The 18576-nt window shown below is 49.0% G+C and overlaps 1 protein-coding gene across 2 annotated transcripts in view; it reads right to left on the bottom strand.

The window, feature by feature from the left end:
* Positions 1-14130, bottom strand: part of LOC142261899 (uncharacterized) — a 131415-nt gene extending 117285 nt beyond the window's left edge. For both annotated transcript variants that reach the window (XR_012729418.1, XM_075332149.1), the window contains exon 1: positions 14055-14130. The gene's annotated coding sequence lies outside the window, so the exon portion shown is untranslated. The remainder of the gene's footprint in view (positions 1-14054) is intronic.
* Between the last annotated feature and the right edge of the window lie 4446 nt (positions 14131-18576).

Genomic DNA, 18576 nt, shown 5'->3' with positions numbered 1-18576 from the left:
TTGTACATCAGTGTAGACCTCGTATGTGCACACACAGCTTCATAGACTCCGGCGAGTGCGACCATGCTCCGGTGCTCGGAACAAGCATTTTGATGTTCGGACGGGATCGACTTGTTTACCGAGTATAGTGGAAGTCAATAGACAGATATATAATAGATAGATATATAGATAGACAGATAATAGTGCTAAATAGATAATAGATACCGTATTTTTCGCTTTATAAGACGCACTTTTCCTCCCAATAATTTGGGAGGAAAATGGGGGGGTGCGTCTTATAATCCGAATATAGCGGTACCTGGCGGTCCTGTCTGTGCGGCGATCGGGCGGCCGGGTGCCTGTGTGCAAGCTGCCGGGTACCTGTGCTTGCGTGCGGTGGCAGCCGGGTACCCGTGGCTGTGTGCGGCCGTCGGGTGCCCGTGCGGGCGGCAGACGGCAGACGGCTGCCGCCCTGACACAGGCACCTTGCTGCCGCCCGCACAGGTACCCGGCCGCTTGCACGCAGGGTGGGCGAGCAGCCTGCTGGCTGCCACTCTGTGCGTGCGGGGCGGGCGGCTGTGCAGCAAATTACCCAGTTTGTCCGTGGTCTCACTTTCAAATGATGGCGTCGGGAGCGGACTCGTGCACAGATGGAGCTCTTGGATGAGAGTTCCATCTGCGCACGCGCTGCTCCGGGAGTCAGCGCGTGCGCAGATGGAGCCCTTGGATGAGAGCTCCATGTGTGCATGCGCCGCTCCGGGCGCCATCACTTGAATCGGGACCGCGGATACACTGGGAAAACACCGCATCGGTCTGCTCCACCACTGAGCCGTCACTGCCGCTGCCACCACTGAGCCGTCTCCGCCGCTGCCACCACTGAGCCGTCACCGCCGCTGCCACCACTGAGCGGACACTGGGACACTCACTGCACGACTCACCCGCCGCCGCTGCTGCCGCCACCACGGACCCCGCGGCTCCTGCCACCACGGACCCGCTGCCACTTAGCCGCCGCGCCTGCCAGCACAACCTGTTCCTCCTGTGACCTCGCTTCACCACCACTGCTGCCCCCCTCCGGTAAGAGAACACCGGAGTATAAGACGGACCCCATTTTTCTTTTTTTTTTACCTTTTTTTATGTCTAAATTTGGGGTGCGTCTTATAATCCGGTGCGTCTTATAAAGTGAAAAATACGGTAGATACAGGGCCAGATTAACGTTGGTGGGGGCCCCTGGGCAGAAAATCTGGTGGGGGCCCAATAACCTTAACATATTTAGCCATAACAGTAGAGCACGAACTGTAGCATTTAGATATAAATCCAATGAGCATGTATCTTATCTTGTTCTGCCACATTCAGATTTACAGTACTACAATACAGATACAGTCCAGGATAACTCACAGCCGTCACTTAGGGGTGCTTCACACACAGCGAGCTCACTGCCGAGATCGCTGCTGAGTCACGCTTTTGGTGACTCAGCAGTGACCTCATTAGCGATCTCGCTGTGTGTGACAATGAGCAGCGATCTGGCCCCTGCTGCGAGATCGCTGATCGTTACACACAGCCCTGGTTCGTTTTCTTCAAAGGCGCTCTCCCGCTGTGACACACAGATCGCTGTGTGTGACAGCGAGAGAGCGACAAATGAAGCGAGCAGGGAGCAGGAGCCGGCGTCTGGCAGCTGAGGTAAGCTTGTAACCAAGATAAACATCGGGTAACCAAGGTGGTTACCCGATATTTACCTTAGTTACCAGCCTCTGCAGCTCTCACGCTGCCTGTGCTGCCGGCTCCGGCTCTCTGCACATGTAGCTGCTGTACACATCGGGTTAATTAACCCGATGTGTACAGCAGCTAGGAGAGCAAGGAGCCAGCGCTAAGCAGTGTGCGCTGCTCCCTGCTCTCTGCACATGTAGCTGCATTACACATCGGGTTAATTAACCCGATGTGTACTGTAGCTAGGAGAGCAAGGAGCCAGCGCTCAGTGTGCGCGGCTCCCTGCTCCCTGCACACACAGCTAAGCGGTGTGCGCTGGTAACTAATGTAAACATCGGGTAACCATACCCGATGTTTACCTTAGTTACCAGTCTCCGCAGCTTCCAGACGGCGGCTCCGTGCAAGCGCAGCGTCGCTTGCACGTCGCTGCTGGCTGGGGGCTGTTCACTGGTCGCTGGTGAGATCTGCCTGTTTGACAGCTCACCAGCGACCATGTAGCGATGCAGCAGCGATCCTGACCAGGTCAGATCGCTGGTCGGATCGCTGCTGCATCGCTAAGTGTGAAGGTACCCTTATACACAGAAAGTAGAATTACTCACATTTTTTTATTGATCCGAATGTTAAGATAGTGAAGGAATAGTAAAATGCAGAAAGGGAAAGTTCTCACTGGCAGCAATGGTTGCTAAAAATACCAATGTGCTCTCTATTGTATTATCTCCGGAGTAGTACATAGCAGCTGATGTCTGTACACAGTATGCCATACACAGTATCAGAGGTGGATCTAGGTTTTCCTGTCCATGGAGTAGGAGTTCAGTTTGGCGCCCCCTTCTATACACGGCTTATGCGGTTTGAGCAGTCGTCATGTGACCGCACATACGTGATTTTCACACTTAGCCACGTGCTGATGAGCTGCTCTTCCTAATTCTCTCAATGTTAAGTGAAATACTACAGCCCATAAAGAGAAGCAGGAAGAGAAGCAAATTGTGACTCGAAGTATTAAAATGACCTGCAAGTGGTCATGTGACCACTTCTGGAATTAGCAAGCAGAGCCGAATCCTTACATAGAGTATATTACAGGTTGTTGGATTGGGCATGCTACGGAGCTTACTTTTATTATTAAAGGGGTTGTTCAGGTCGACAAGGAAAATTTGTAGTTATTCTATATAACTGCAGACTTCTGAATTCTCACAGCTTGCGGACTGCACACTGTCATGATTTTCCCGTGCCATGGGTAAGTAGTCATGGGACTGCAAGTATGCGATTTGCCTACATCTGGCCACATTCAAATTAGACGTGTGCACCCTCACTCAATAGTTACGTGCCCTCAAGCTCTCACTGCTGGCATCAGAGAGTCCTTGCAGTGTGCACACTGAGGATTCAGAAGTCTGCAGTCACATAGAAACTTGCATCACAAACCTGGACAACCCCTTTAATGCTACTAACATAAATACTAATGTAGAAACCCTTGCGGTCATGTAATTTTACATATTATCGCTTGCTACATGTGTACAGGCTCAGAACCAGTAAAATGTATATAAATACACTGTGTGCAGAATTATTAGGCAAATGAGTATTTTGATCACACAATGCTTTTTATACATATTGTCCTACTCCAAGCTGTATAGGCTTGGGAGCCAACTACGGGTTAATAACTGCTGTTAACAAAATAGACTGTATTAACAAAAATGTATTCTGCACACAAAAACCACAAAACAAATAGATAGAAATGTAATTATTAAATTGTTTATTTAAATTGGCCAAGTAATGTGAAGTAATCTTCTACTCCTTATTCGAGAGCCTTTTGATAGACGACATTCTTAGTTCTTCCTTCAGGTGCAAAGACGAACAGATTTTTGGCTGTTCCAACTCTTGAACAGGCCACATAAAGTTGACCATGAGAAAAGCATGGAGATTGTAAATCAATTCCCACTACTTTCAAAGACTGTCCCTGAGCCTTGATGGACATAGCAAATGCCAGTCGAACAGGAAACTGGAGGAGTTTAAAATCAAAAGGCAAATCAGATGGAATAAGAGGAATTGTTGGAATGAAAACCTCTTCTCCTGTGGCCCATCCTGTCATAATGGTTGCCTCAATTACATGTGGAGTTTCTGCTACTCGTTGCAAACTATTGTTCCTTTTTTGAAGCACATGTCACGGCTTTGAAAATCATTGCCTACAATCAAGATGGCTACCTCATCAAATGTGGGAGCATTGAAACGTCGCCGATGTTCACCTTGTGGTGTTTTGTCAGCTCGAATGACAACCTTGTAATCGTCATTTGGCATGCATTCAAGTGCAGTCTTGAAAAGTTGAACATATGGATTGTTGGAGTGAAGAAACTGCTGCAAAATAGTGACAATATCAAGGCGAGTGTTAGGAATTAAAGACTATCTCTGCTGAGCCTCTGCTTCTGCATTTCCCATGAAGAAGAGTTGAAGAAATTGAGGTTCTTCTCCTTGTAATGGAAGCAGTGACCCAATTGAGTGGTAAACCTGTCCTTGAACTTTAAATGTCGGCATAAATCGTGTTGTAAATATTTCTTTTGTTGCACCAAATGATGTCATTTGGAAGCAGGAGTTGCACTTCCTAATCTTGTCCAAGAAATGCTTTGATATTGTACTGGTGCCTGTCATCAGAGACTTCAGGGGATCTGGTGGTGACAGGAGACGTGGAAGTTTTATCTTGCCATTTGCACAGCATAAACTCGGCGGTTCATCTTTCCATTTCAGGGCACTGCAGTACATACAGACCACATCCATTTTTCCTATCTGAACTTTAGGATGATCCTGATAGTTTATGTCTGACTGGTAACAAAAGGCAGCATGTTTCAAATCTCCAACCATTTCCTGTGCCCTGGAGGAAGAAATAGCAATTCTCTTAGTGGCAAGTCGGCCTTCTCTCTGCTGAGATGACTCATTGGCTCTTGAGGAAGCTGCTCTTGTTTTCATATCTGGCTCCCAGCTCCATTCGCTTTAATGGAGGCAGGTTTTTTGGTGAATAACTGTAAAGCACGGGGTTAAAATTTCCCCGCAAAACATAGCCTATGACGCTCTCGGGGTCCAGAACTGTAGCAAAATAGAAGCTAAGCTATGTCTGTTTCTTACCCTGTCTGTGTCTGTCTCTTTCCCTGGCTGCATTGTGACACACAAACATTCCATTTAAGGGCGTGGCTGCGCAATCTTCTGAAGTTCTGGCTGCACTGGGGCTCCCAGCTTCATTCACTTTAATGGAGGCAGGTTTTTTGGTGAATAACTGTAAAGCGCGAGGTTAAAATTTCCCCTCAAAACATAGCCTATGATGCTCTTGGGGTCCAGACGTGTGAGTGTGCAAAATTTTGTGGCTGTAGCTGCGACGGTGCAGATGGCAATCCCGGACAGACAGACACACACACACACACACACATTCAGCTTTATATATTAGATTATAATATATATTTATTCATTGATATGTCACTATTAATTCCATAGCGCTTTAAATACATTGACAACACTGTCCCCATTGGGGCTCACAATCTAAATTCCCTATCAGTATGTCTTTGGAGTGTGGGAAGAAACCAGAGAACCCGGAGAAAACCCACACAAACACGGGGAGAACATACAAACTCCTTGCAGATGTTTTCCTTGGTGTTATCTGAACCCAGGACCCCAGCATTGCAAGACTGCAGTGCTAACCACTGAGCCACCATGCCGCCCCATAGATATAGATAGAGAATAGAGATAGATAAATAATAGATAGTGATGAGCGGACTCTCAGATACCCGGGAGGCAGGTCCATATGGGTTTAACATAAAAAACCTGATTCGGGCCTGGAATTGATACCGGATATCTGGCCAGATGGCGGTCCCCATATAAGTCTATGGGGACCAGAGTCCTGTGCTTTAAAATTGTGGTAGAAGGGATAGTGGGATTGGAGCAGGCGCATTATACTTCGAGTTTCTGAACCGCAATAACCTCATTAACCTCATACACATTCACTGTTTCTCCGCCCACTGCCAATCCCCACATCGCTGATTGGTTGCAGTCAGACGCGCCCCCATCCTGTGTAACAGTGTGTCTGACTGCAATATATAAAAATAAATAAAAATTGGTGTAGCATCCCCCCGTATTATGAAACCCAGTACAGATAAAGCATACAGCTACAGGCTGAAGCCCCCAGCCGTACCCTTACATTGGATGTGAATTAAAAAAAAAAAAAAAGAAAAACCGCATGCAGCTTTTTTAAAATTAAATAATTTAAAAAAAATCTGCTTGCACCCCCCCCTAATTTTGATACCCGGCCATGATAAAGGTCACAGCTGGAAGCTGGTATTTTCAGGCTGGGTAGACTCATGGTTATTGGGCCCCCTCGGTCTAAATATAGCCTGTAGCCGCCTGGAATTGCTGGATCCATTAGATGCGCCAGTCAGGCACTTTACCCATCTCATCCCGATTGCCCTGGTGTGGTGACAATCAAGGTAATCAGGGGTTAATGGCAGCCCAGAGCTGCCACTAAGTCCTGGATTAGTAATGGGGAGGTGTTTATGAGACCCCTCATTAGTAATATGTAGGTGAAAAGAAATAAACAAACACCAAAAAAATCCTTTATCTGAAATAAAATACAAAAAAGCACCCCTTTATTAACCCCCAAAACACCCAGGACCGACGTAATCCACACAAGGTTCCACGATGGCTGCAGCTCTGCTACATCTGAAATCACAGCGTGTGGCCATAGAACATGGCTTCAGGCAGGAGTCACACTTGTGTATGACTCGCACGAGTGCAATGTGAGAAAATATCGCATTGGCCTCAAAACAAAGTTAATCAATGAGGCAGCTCCGATCTGCGCTTTTTTTCTCAGCTCCAATTGGACTGAGGAAAAATAAAATAAATAAATAAAAAAAAAAAAAAAAAAAATCACAGAATGCTGCGATTGCACAGGTATCTCGCTCGAGACTCGCCAATGCAAGTCTGTGGGTGCGAGAAAAAAAAAACAATGTCACACGGACCATCCTAGTGACATCCGTTTTTCTGGATACAATTCTATCATGTAGCAGAAAACACTGCCCTGTGCGCACTAGAAAATGGAATTTTCTTAAGAAAATTCCGCACCTTCTGAAAGATTACCGCACCTGTGGTAAAAAAAAACGCAGCAAACCGCACCTGAAAACCGCATGCGGTTTTACCGCGGTTTGGCTGCGGTATTGCCGTGAATTTTCTGCAGGTTGTTCCCTGCGGTTTTGTAGCATTATCTATGGCAACAACCGCAGGTACCTGCGGAAAAGGAGTGACATGCACATTCATTTTGCTGCAGAAATTCTGCAGCAGAACCTGAAGGGGAAAAAACGCAGTGTGCGCACATCTTTTTTTTTTTACCATAGGTTTTACTGGGAAATGACTGCAGAAAGGTTACAGAAAGGAACATTTTTTGCAGCAATTCATGCAGCAAAACCGCAGCAAAAACCGCAGCATGCGCACAAGGTCTTAATGCTCCTATAAAAGGTCCTGTAAATGACTAAGGGTATGTGCGCACTAGGCGTTTTTTTCACGCTGCGTTTTTATGTGCGTTTTTGTCTCAAAAAACGCACCCGCGGCTAAAAAAACGCATGCGTTTTTGCCGCGATTTGGTGCGTTTTTTGCTGCGTTTTTGCTCACTGCGTTTTTAATCAGTGCACAATGCCATTAAAGATTGTTGATGGGAAAAAAAAAAAAAAGGTCTGATGTCATTTCCTTCTTCAAAATGTTCATTGTATGCAGGAGAGCAGACAGCTGCAGAACTAGTGTATGCAGGAGAGCAGACAGCAGCTGCAGAACTACAAGGCTCAGCATCCTCCATTCACTAGTGTATGCAGGAGAGCAGACAGCAGCTGCAGAACTACAAGGCTCAGCATCCTCCATTCACTAGTGTATGCAGGAGAGCAGACAGCAGCTGCAGAACTACAAGGCTCAGCATCCTCCACCCAGGACTGTATGCAGTTTTTTGCCCAAAAAGAAAAAAAAAATATGACATGGGCTTCGCCATATTTTTGTATGCTAGCTGGGTACAGCAGGCAGGTACGGGCTGCCCCCAACCCCCAGCTGCCTATTTGTACCCGGCTGGGAACCAAAAATATAGAGAAGCCCTTTTTTTTTAATTATTTCATGAATTTCATGAAATTAAAAAAAAAAAAATGACGTAAGCTTCGCCTAATTTTTGAGTCCAGCCGGGTACAACTAGGCAGCTGGGGATTGGAATCCACAGTGCAGGGTGCCCAAGCTTTCTGGGCACCCCCACTGCGAATTGCAGTCCGCAGCCACCCCAGAAAATGGCGCTTTCATAGAAGCGCCATCTTCTGGCGCTGTATCCAACTCTTCCAGCTGCCCTGATGCCGGGTGGCTAGCTGGGTAATAATGGAGTTAGGGCTAGCTGTATATTATCAGCTAGCCCTAAGCCCGAAATTCATGGTGTCACGCCAATATTAGACATGGCCACCATGAATTTCTAGTAATGATAAAAAAAAAAACACAACACACAGAAAATATTTTTATTAGAAATAAAACACAACACAATTATTGACTCCATCTTTATTGAAATAAAGAACCCCCCTCCGCAGTAATCCTGGGTGAGGGTCCCGCGCCGTCCAATCCGGATCCAATATCATCTGATCGGTTTGCTGGAAGGCAGAGCGATCAGATGATGTGTCAGGATCCAGGATGTGAATCACATGATACAGCAGCTGATTGTATAATCGGCTTTTATACAATCAGCTGATGAATCAGTGCAAAAAAAAAAAATAAACTCACTTATGTGCTGTGCTGATTACCGGCAGCTCCTGGAGCGATCGATTGCACAAGAGTCTGATCCTGTCCGATCGCTGCAGGAGCTGCCGGTAATCAGCTGATGAAGTCCCCTGACGGCAGGATCAGCTGATAGCCGGCCGGGCGCGAAAAAGCCGGCGAGACTACGATCAGCTGATGCGTCAGGTGACTGCATCAGGTGATCCACCGCCAGGTCCTGCAAGCAAGGTCCTGCCCCGGGGAGACTGCACACAGCCAGAGCGGCGGTACCGAGACAGGGGCTGGGAGCGGGCATGGCACCGGGACCCTGCAGACAGGTGAGTATATATGACATTTTTTTTTTTCTACTGTTCACTTTTGTTTTCGCCGCTGCCTCCACCTCCCGCCCAGACATGGCGCCGCACGGCAGCATACATGCCCAGGACGGGAGGTGGAAGCAGCGGTGACGGTATTGGGAGGATTCATGCTTCTGTGTTTACCAACAGAAGGAATCCTCTTCCTGTACACGTCACTTTACTGCCCACCCATTGCATTTATAGCTGCGTTTTTAGTCATAGAAACGCAGCTATATGTGTTTTTCATTGCGTTGTTGAACATCTCATTGAACTCAATGGGTGAAAAACGCAGAAATAATTGACATGCTGCATTTTTGTGGTCACCACAAAAACGCAGCTACAAAAAAACGCTGTGTGCGGACAGCACTTCTGAAAACCCATAGACATTGCTGGGGAAGCAATGTCACTGCGTTTTCAGCACAAAAACGCGGTAAAAACGCCGCTAAAAACGCGGCAAAAACGCCTAGTGCGCACAAGGCCTAAAAGCTGCTGAGAAAACAAACAGATTGCACACGGACAGCACAAGGATGACAAGTGGCAAACAATCGTCCTAATCTCCGGCATGAGAATCGGACCGATTTTTCATACGCAAGTGTGACTCCAGCCTCAGGCAGAGAATGACTGAGCCGTGATGACATCACTCCGGTTACTTCAGAGACCTCTACAAAGACATCCCAAAAGAAGGACTAAGCCAAGAACAGGAAAACAGAACATCAAAACTAAAGGCGATGGAGGAGAAAGTCAAACATTTCCTAAAACCCTCTGGATACACCAATTACATTAGGGGAAGATGCAGAGAATCTCTTCCATATGGTGTAAAAAAAGCCAGGGGTCCGGATGGAATCCCCCCAGAGATGCTGAAATAAAGCCACCGGAAATACAAGCTGCAATGGTTAAACTGTTCAATATTGTGCTGAGTGCCGGCTTCTTCCCTCATACCTTGAAGCAAGGGCCCATCACACCCATCCACAAGAGTGCGGACAGGTATGACCCTGCCAACTACAGAGGAAGACGTGTCAGCAGGAACCTGGGAAAACTGTTCACCAGCCTCCTGAACAAGAGGATCCTCAGTTTCCTCACCGAGCACAATGTCCACAGCAAGAGCCAACCAGGCTTCCTGCCAAACCACCGCACCACGGATCACATCTACACCCTGCACAGTCTCATTCAGAGCCACATCCACAAAACAAAGTGCGTGAAGTTATACACCTGTTTTGTGGACTTAAAAAAGGCTTTTTACTCCGTCTGGCACCCGGGTTCTTGAAATTTCTGGAGAGCGGAATAGTAGGAAAGTCCTACGATGTCATCAAAAGCTCCTAAACCGAGAACCTCTGCAGTGTGAGTGTGAACGATAGAAGAATGGCTTATTTCCAGCAGAGCCGAGGAGTCAGACAGGGCTGCAGCCTAAGTCTAAGGCCCGCTTTAGACGCTGCGATATCGTTACCGATTTCGCTAGCGTGCGTACCCGCCCCCATTGGTTGTGCGACACGGGCAAATTTCTGCCCGTGGCGCACAACGTCACTAGGAACAGTCACACTACTTACCTGCCTAGCGACGTCGCTGTGACCGGCTAACCGCCTCCTTTCTAAGAGGGCGGTTCATACGGCGTCACAGCGACATCACTAAGCGGCCGCCCAATCAAAGCGGAGGGGCGGAGATGAGCAGGACGAACATCCCGCCCACCTCCTTCCTTCCTCATTGCTGGCGGGACGTGGGTAAGGAGATGTTCCTCGTTCCTGCGGTGTCACAAGTAGCGATGTGTGCTGCCGCAGGAACGACGAACAACATTGTTACTGCAGCAGCAACGATAATTGGGAATAGGGGGTGATGTCACCGATCAGCGATTTTGAACGTTTTTGCGACGATTCAAAATTGCTCATAGGTGTCACACGCAACGACATCGCTAAAGCGGCCATATGTGCGTCACAAATTCCGTGACCCCAACGAGATCGCTTTAGCGATGTCGTATCGTGTAAAGCCACCTTAACGCTCTTTAATATCTCCATCAATGAGCGTACACTGCTCTGGAACGTTCCACAGCTACAGGCCTTACCCTCCATGACGCCCAGGTGACATTTTCTCTATGCAGATGACCTCCTGCTGCTGACACCAACTGAGAAAGGCCTCCAAGACAACCTACAAATCTTGGAGAAATTCAGCTCTACGTGCGCGCCACTGATCAACCTAAAAGGAGACCAACATCATAGAGTTCCAGAAGAGAAAAAAGAAGATCGGACCAGCACCTTCATTTGTCTTAAATAACTGCGCTCATACAGGAACGGACAAATACACCTACCTGGGCCTGGAAATTCACCAGTCAGGGAGCTTCAAATAAGCAATAGAGATTGCTATGCCATCCGAAGGAAACTATCATCTGAAGCCACCAGTGAGGGTCTGGCTAAAAAGCTTCAATTCCATCATCACCCCAATCCTTTTGTACGGCAGTGAAGTCTGGGGCCCTCACACTTAGCCCGATTTCACAGATTCGGCTTTTCGCTGGTTTGGCGGATGCGGTAAATGCCAGTAGTGTATACAGTACAGTGGCAGCGCGACAAGCTCTGGTCACATGCTGTCATGTGACCGGCGCATGTGACTCGGACGTTACAGCGCTGTCATTGTACTGTATACACTGTACGGGAGTTCGCCGCATCCGCAAAACCAGTGAAAAGAAGGATGTGTGAAACCGGGCTTACCCAGATTGATCAAGGTGGGATTCCAGCCCAACATAAATATTCAACCTGGAATTTTGTAGGCGCCTTCTCCAGGTCCATCAAATCACCTCCAACAGCTCCTGTCAGGCCGAGCTGGGCAGATTCCCTCTACACCTAGCAGTTCTGAAGAGGGCACTGTCATGTCAGTCTCACCTACAGAATAACAATCCACTCTCACATCACCATAAAGCCCTGATACATATAGGTGGTCCAGATGAACCAGGACCCCTGGCACAGCTCTCCCAAACCCAACAGGACAAAATGACCAATCACAGCAGCCTGACAAAAGCCAGAATCAGGAAGATGGTAGACGAGGGCCAGGAGAGGTGTCAATCACTAGAGAACCGATGTCTACACCTCACAGAAACTGACCACGTACCAGAGACTACAGACTGACCCCATATCTGGAGAAACCCCCAGACCCCAGAGACCGCAGGACTATGAGCCAATATAGACTCAGTGCCCACAGTCTAGCCATCAATTCCCACACAAGCAGAGCTACAAGCCCAGGGAGGACAGACTGTGCCAACACTGACCTGGAGGCCGTGGAGGATGAAACCCACCTCCTGCTACACTGCACCAAATACTCAGCAGTGAGGGACACTCAGCAGTGAGGGACACTCAGCAGTGAGGGACACTCAGCAGTGAGGGACACTCAGCAGCGAGGGACACTCAGCAGTGAGGGACACTCAGCAGTGAGGGACACTCACTTCAGGAGACTGATATCTTCCCGGGATTTCAGCTCCATAAAGGAGGAAGAGAAAATATATATCCTGCTGGAGGAAATATGATAAAGGGAACCTATCACCACTTTTTTGGTGTATAAGCTGCGGCCACCACCGGGCTCTTATATACAGGATTCTACCATGCTGTATATAAGAGCCCAGGCCGCTGTGAGAACATAAAAAACACTTTATAATACTCACCTAACGGTCGTGCGGTGGACCATATGGGTGTCTCCGTTCTCCGGTGCCGCCTCTTTCGGCCATCTTCGTCCTCCTTCTCTACCCGCGGTGCACGACGGGTCCGACATCATCCACACTCGCCGGCATTCAGGTCCTGAGCAGGGCAGATCAAAGTATTGTAGTGCGCCTGCGCAGGATCGGCGAGTGTGTATGACGTAGACGCGTCATGTACACAGGCTTCAGAAAGACGACGAAGATGACCGATAGAGGCGACGCCGGCACCGGAGAACGGAGATGCCCATATGGTCCACCGCACGACCGTTAGGTAAGTAATATAAAGTGTTTTTTATGTTCTCACAGCGGCCTGGGCTCTTATATACAGCATGGTAGAATCCTGTATATAAGAGCCCGGTGGTGGCCGCAGCTTATTCGCCAAAAAACTGGTGACAGGTTCCCTATAAGCCATGGACTTCTATAGCTCCCACCCCGATGTGCCCCCATCCATCCTTCCTACAGTCCCCACCCCCGATGTGGTCCCATCATGCAGCATCAGCCCCTCAATGTTCAGTATCGCCCAGTGTAAGCCCCCTACAACATGCAGCATCGCCCAGTGTAAGCCCCCCAGCGTGCAACATGGCGAACTGCTCAGCGCACCCTGCAAGCTCCCCCAAAGTGCAGCGTCGCACCCAAACATGCATTGCCCCCTGTCCAGTGCGAGCCCCCCAAAACGTGCAGCGTCGCTCCCTGCCCAGTGCGAGCCCCCCAAACGTGCAGAGTCGCCCCCTGCCCAGTGCGAGCCCCTCCAAACGTGCAGAGTGGCCCCCTGCCCAGTGCGAGCCCCCCCCAAACGTGCAGTCGCCCCCTGCCCAGTGCGAGCCCCCCCAAACGTGCAGTCGCCCCCTGCCCAGTGCGAGCCCCCCCAAACGTGCAGTCGCCCCCTGCCCAGTGCGAGCCCCTCTAAACGTGCAGTCGCCCCCTGCCCAGTGCAAGCCCCCCCAAACGTGCAGTCGCCCCCTGCCCAGTGCGAGCCCCCCCAAAACATGCATCGCCCTCTGCCCAGTGCGATCCTCTCAAACGTGCAGCATCGCCCCTGCGAGCACCCCGAAAGTGCAGCGTCGCCACCTGCGATCCACCCAAACGTGCAGTGTCGCCCCCTTGCGAGTCCCCCAAACATGCAGCGCCACCCCCTTGCGAGTCCCCCAAACATGTAGCGTCGCCCCCTGCCTAGTCCAAACCCCCCAAATGTGCAGCGTCACCCCCTGGCCAGAGTGAGCACCCCCTAAACTACAGCGTCACCCCCTGCAAGCCCCCAAACGTGCAGCACCACCCCCTTGTGAGTCCCCCAAACGTGCAGCGTCGCCCCCAAACATGCAGTCACCCCCCTACGAGGCCCTCAAACAAGCAGCGTAGCCCCATGCACAGTGAGGCCCCCAAACGTGCGTCGTCCCCTGCGAGCCCCCCCAAACGTGCAGCGTCGCCTCCTGCCTAGTGTTATTCTCACATTGCTTATGGAAGCCTCCACAGCATCGCCCCCTGCCCTGTGTAGCCCCCCATATCCCCCTTCCTTATGGAAGCCTCCACAGCCCTGTGCTGCAGCTTCAGCCCCTTCCCTGTGATATATACACGAGCTGCAGCCCCCAGTAGTGACAGGAGACACTTTTATTTCTTACCCCAAAATCCAGATCGGTTGAGCCTAGAGATACAGGCTGCGCTGAATAAAGGACACGCCCCCTAACAGTACCTGAATACGCCCCGGAAGTGACGTCATAATCTGCAAGCAGCCTGTTTTCCTAGGGTTGCGTCTAGATCAGAGTTGATGTTTTGTGCTCCTCTGATCTAGCTGCTTCAGTAGTGAGCCGGCTATATCGGAGTTGATTTTTTGAGGCCTCATTTTTTCCACTCTGATTTAGCCGGCTCACTACTGAAGTGTCTAGATCAGAGTGGGTTTTTTGAGGCCTCATTTTCTCCGCTCTGCTATAGACGGTTCAGTGCTGAGGTGACTAGATCAGAGTTGATTTCTTGAGGCCTCGCTGCAGTCACATGTTTTTGGTCTCCTCATTTTATCCACTCCGTTCTAGCTGCTTCACCAGTGAGGTGACTAGATCAGAGTGGATTTTTTGATGATCTCTGTGATCGTTTCTCCATACAGCACAGTTCAGTTTCTACAGCGGGGTCTCCAGGCCTCAGAGCAGGGGCTGGAATCAGATTTATAATTGGAATGATTTCATGTTTTTATTTATTAGATGCTCACACTGTTATATTTATTATTTTTTTCCAAAGGGCAAATTTTTATTTTCATTATTATTATAACTTACATTTTATTATTATTTTTTACAATATAAATAATCACACACAGCGCCGATTGTTCAGTTTTGCTGGAATTTTAATTTTACCGTATTTCCACAAGTCGTGGCCGCAGGACTGACATTGAAAGAGTGGGCGGAGCCTCACAAGGAAAAACGGAACCGCGCAGCTGACAGTCTTCATAACTTACCATATTGGATCAGAGTGGATTTTTTGAGGATCTCTCTGTAGCCTTCATTATGTACATTTGGTACTGAGGTGACTGAAATTCAGTTTTTTGAAGAGTGGGAGGAGCCTCACGGCGAAAAACGTAACAGAGCGCAACCGAGAAAGTGCTTATAATTTCACACATTGTGTCGTAGTGGATTTTTTGAGGACCTCATTTTAGCCACTACATTATGTACATTTGGTACTGAGGTGACTGCAATGGATTTTTTCGAAGAGTGGGAGGAGCCTCAAAGCAAAAAGCGTAACAGTGCGCAGCTGAAAGTCCTCATAATATCCACATTGTGTCGTAGTGGATTTTTTGAGGACCTCATTTTAGCCACTCCGTTCTAGCTGCTTCAGTAGTGAGCCGTCTATATCAGAGTGGATTTTTTGAGGACCTCATTTTAGCCACTACATTAGGTACATTTGGTACTGAGGTGACTGCAATGGATTTTTTCGAAGAGTGGGAGGAGCCTCAAAGCAAAAAGCGTAACAGAGCGCAGCTGAAAGTCCTCATAATATCCACATTGTGTCGTAGTGGATTTTTTGAGGACCTCATTTTAGCCACTCCGTTCTAGCTGCTTCAGTAGTGAGCCGTCTATATCAGAGTGGATTTTTTGAGGACCTCATTTTAGCCACTCCGTTCTAGCTGCTTCAGTAGTGAGCCGTCTAGATCAGAGTGGATATTTTGAGCACCTCATTTTTGCCACTCCATTCTAGATGATTCACTAGTGAGCTGTCTAGATTGGGCCCGTGAGTCACTGTGGCCCCGTGGACCTCCTGCCGACGATCGTACTTTCATTTATATCGGCATCACCATCACAGATGCCAATACAATTGAAAGGAACAATGCGAGGAGGAGCAGAACACTCTATTTCTAATCATTCTACTACTATGTGTCTGTGAGACACTGATGTGTCAGCATGGAGGACTGCGGTTACTAGAGATGAGCGAGCCTCTGAAGGCTCCGTTCGAGGCGCCGTTCGACGAACTGTTTGACGAACCTCTCGAACCCCATTGAAAACAATGGTAGGCAAACACCTAAAAACACATAGAAAACACCTTCAAAGGTGTCCAAAAGGTGACAAACAACTCACAACATACCACAAACACATGGGAAAGTGACAAGGACATATACTCATGCGAAAACAAAACAGCTGGACGAGGAAAAAGAGGAGGAGACACAGATATAGGCATGTCATGCCCTTCTAAAATCATGTAAAACACAGCAAGGGGACTCTAAGCAGAGTCTCCCTTTTTTCCAAAAATTGGGCCACACACACCCCTTCAGTGGCATCACTTGTGCCCCAGTTGCAAACTTGACCTGTTGATTTGCATCAAGCACATTCAAAAATACGCCAGCCTTAACTGTCTTCAGGATGACACCGGGGAAGGTAGCAAAGTCCTTGCTGAACTATGACTTATTCATCTTGGATCATTTTTAAAAACACAGCAAGGGGACTCCAAGCGGAGTCTCCCTTTTTTCCAAAAATTGGGCCCCACACACACCACTTCAGTGGCATCACTTGTGCCCTAGTTGTAAACTTCACATGTTGACTTGCATCAAGCACAATCCAAATCCACAAGCCTTTACTCTCCCCAGGATGACACCGGGGTAGCAAAGTCCTTGCTGATCCATGACTTGTTCATCTTGATGAACGTTAGTCTGTCCACATTGTCACTGGACAGACGCGTGCGCTTATCTGTCAGCACACACCCAGCAGCACTGAAGACACATTCAGAGACAACGCTGGCCGCGGGACATGACAAGATCTCCAAGGCGTAAGTGGAGAGCTCTGGCCATTTTTCAAGATTTGAAGCCCAAAATGAGCAAGGCTCCATTTGCAAAGTCATGGCATCGATGTTCATTTGGAGATACTCCTGTATCATCCTCTCCAGCCGTTGACTATGTGTCAGACTTGTCTCTGGTGGCCTTCCAAAGGAGGGTCTAAAAAATTATGAAACCATTCAATAAAACTGCTGTTACCACCAGATACGGTGCTGCTGGTACGGTTTGACTGTTGATGACGAGACAGTCCCCTGTTTGTCAAGTTACAACTGGGAGATTCACTCCCTGCACCTGCACGGTTGTTTGGTGGAAAAGCCGAGCTAAGATCGAGTAACAGCTTCTGCTGATACTCCTGCATACTTGCGTCCCTTTCTATGGCTGGAATTATTTTGCAAAACTTGGACTTGTACCGGGGATCTAAGAGTGTGGCAAGCCAGTAGTCATCATTACTTCTAATTCGGACAATCCGAGGGTCATGTTGAAGGTAGTGCAGCAAGAAGGCACTCATGTGTCTTGCGCATCCCTGCGGACCAAGTCCTTGCTGTGTTGGTGGCGGCGAGGTGATAACCATGCTGCCTTCCTCTGACATATCCTCCCAACCTCGAACAACCGAAATTTGACCAAGGTCTCCCTCATCAGCTGAGTCTTCCATGCCCATCGACAGCTCGTCCTCCATTTCTTCATGGGCTCCTGCCCCTTCCTAAACAGTTTGGCTGCTACCATGCGCCCTTGTTAATCCCTCTCCCCCACTGTCCCATGCCTGCCGCCTTGGTGATGATGAACGTCTGGTCCTTGTAGATCTTGTTAACCCTTCCGTTGTCATGCTAATAATGGCATTGTCAGCGCTAAACATATTCGTCGCCATGTCGAAGCTGTGCAGAAGGGTGCATAGGTCCTTGATCTGAGACCACTCCATCAGCGTGATCTGCCCCACCTCTGCATCTCGTTGGCCCAGGCTATACGTCATAACGTATTGCACCAGGGCTCGGCGGTGCTGCCACAGTCGCTGTAACATGTGGAGAGTCGAATTCCAGCGTGTCGTCACATCGCATTTCAGGCGATGAACCAGCAGGCCGAAAGACCTCTGCAGCGATGCAAGTCGGTCAGCTGCGGCGGTTGAACGGCGGAAGTGAGCAGAGAGTGACCGTGCCCTGTGCAGAAGCCCATCTAGGTCGGGATAGTGGGTGAAAAATTGCTGGACAACAAGGTTCAAAATGTGAGCCATACAAGGCACGTGTGTCACCTTGCCCCGGCGAGGGGCCGCACCCAGGTTTGCAGCATTGTCGCACACGGCCTTACCTGGCTGTAGGTTGAGTGGAGACAACCATTTACGAAACTCTGAGTGCAGAGCTGACCACAACTCCTCAGCTGTGTGACTCTTATTTCCCAGACATTTCAACGTAAAGACCGCCTGATGCCGTTGAGCTCTACTGCCAGCATAGTAAGGAGGTGTGTGGGATTCCTTGTGCACAGTTACAACGCGGGTGGCCTGACCACACAGGCTTTGGGCGGAGGTGGAGGACCCAGATGAGGTTGAGGAGGCAGAAGCAGTGGAGGAACTTCGACATACAAAGGATTGAAGCACAAGTCGTGGGGACGGCAAGACTTGTTCAGCAGACCCCTCACCATCTCTCACCATAGTTACCCAGTGCCCAGTCAGCGACATGTAATGCCCATGTCCATGCTTACTGGTCCAAGTATCGGTGGGGAAATGCACCCTGTCACACACAGAGTTTCTCAAGGAAGCGGCGATGTTGTGTGCGACATGCTGGTGTAGCGCAGGCATACCTTTCTTGGAGAAGTAGTGGCGACTGGGCATCTGGCACTGTGGCACTGCGACTGATATAAGGTCTTGAAAATCCTCTGTGTCCACCAGGTGGAAAGGCAGCATT

Source organism: Anomaloglossus baeobatrachus, unplaced genomic scaffold, assembly GCF_048569485.1.
Source record: "Anomaloglossus baeobatrachus isolate aAnoBae1 unplaced genomic scaffold, aAnoBae1.hap1 Scaffold_2395, whole genome shotgun sequence".
Classification (NCBI taxonomy): domain Eukaryota; kingdom Metazoa; phylum Chordata; class Amphibia; order Anura; family Aromobatidae; genus Anomaloglossus; species Anomaloglossus baeobatrachus.
This window is presented reverse-complemented; position numbering and strand designations above follow the sequence as displayed.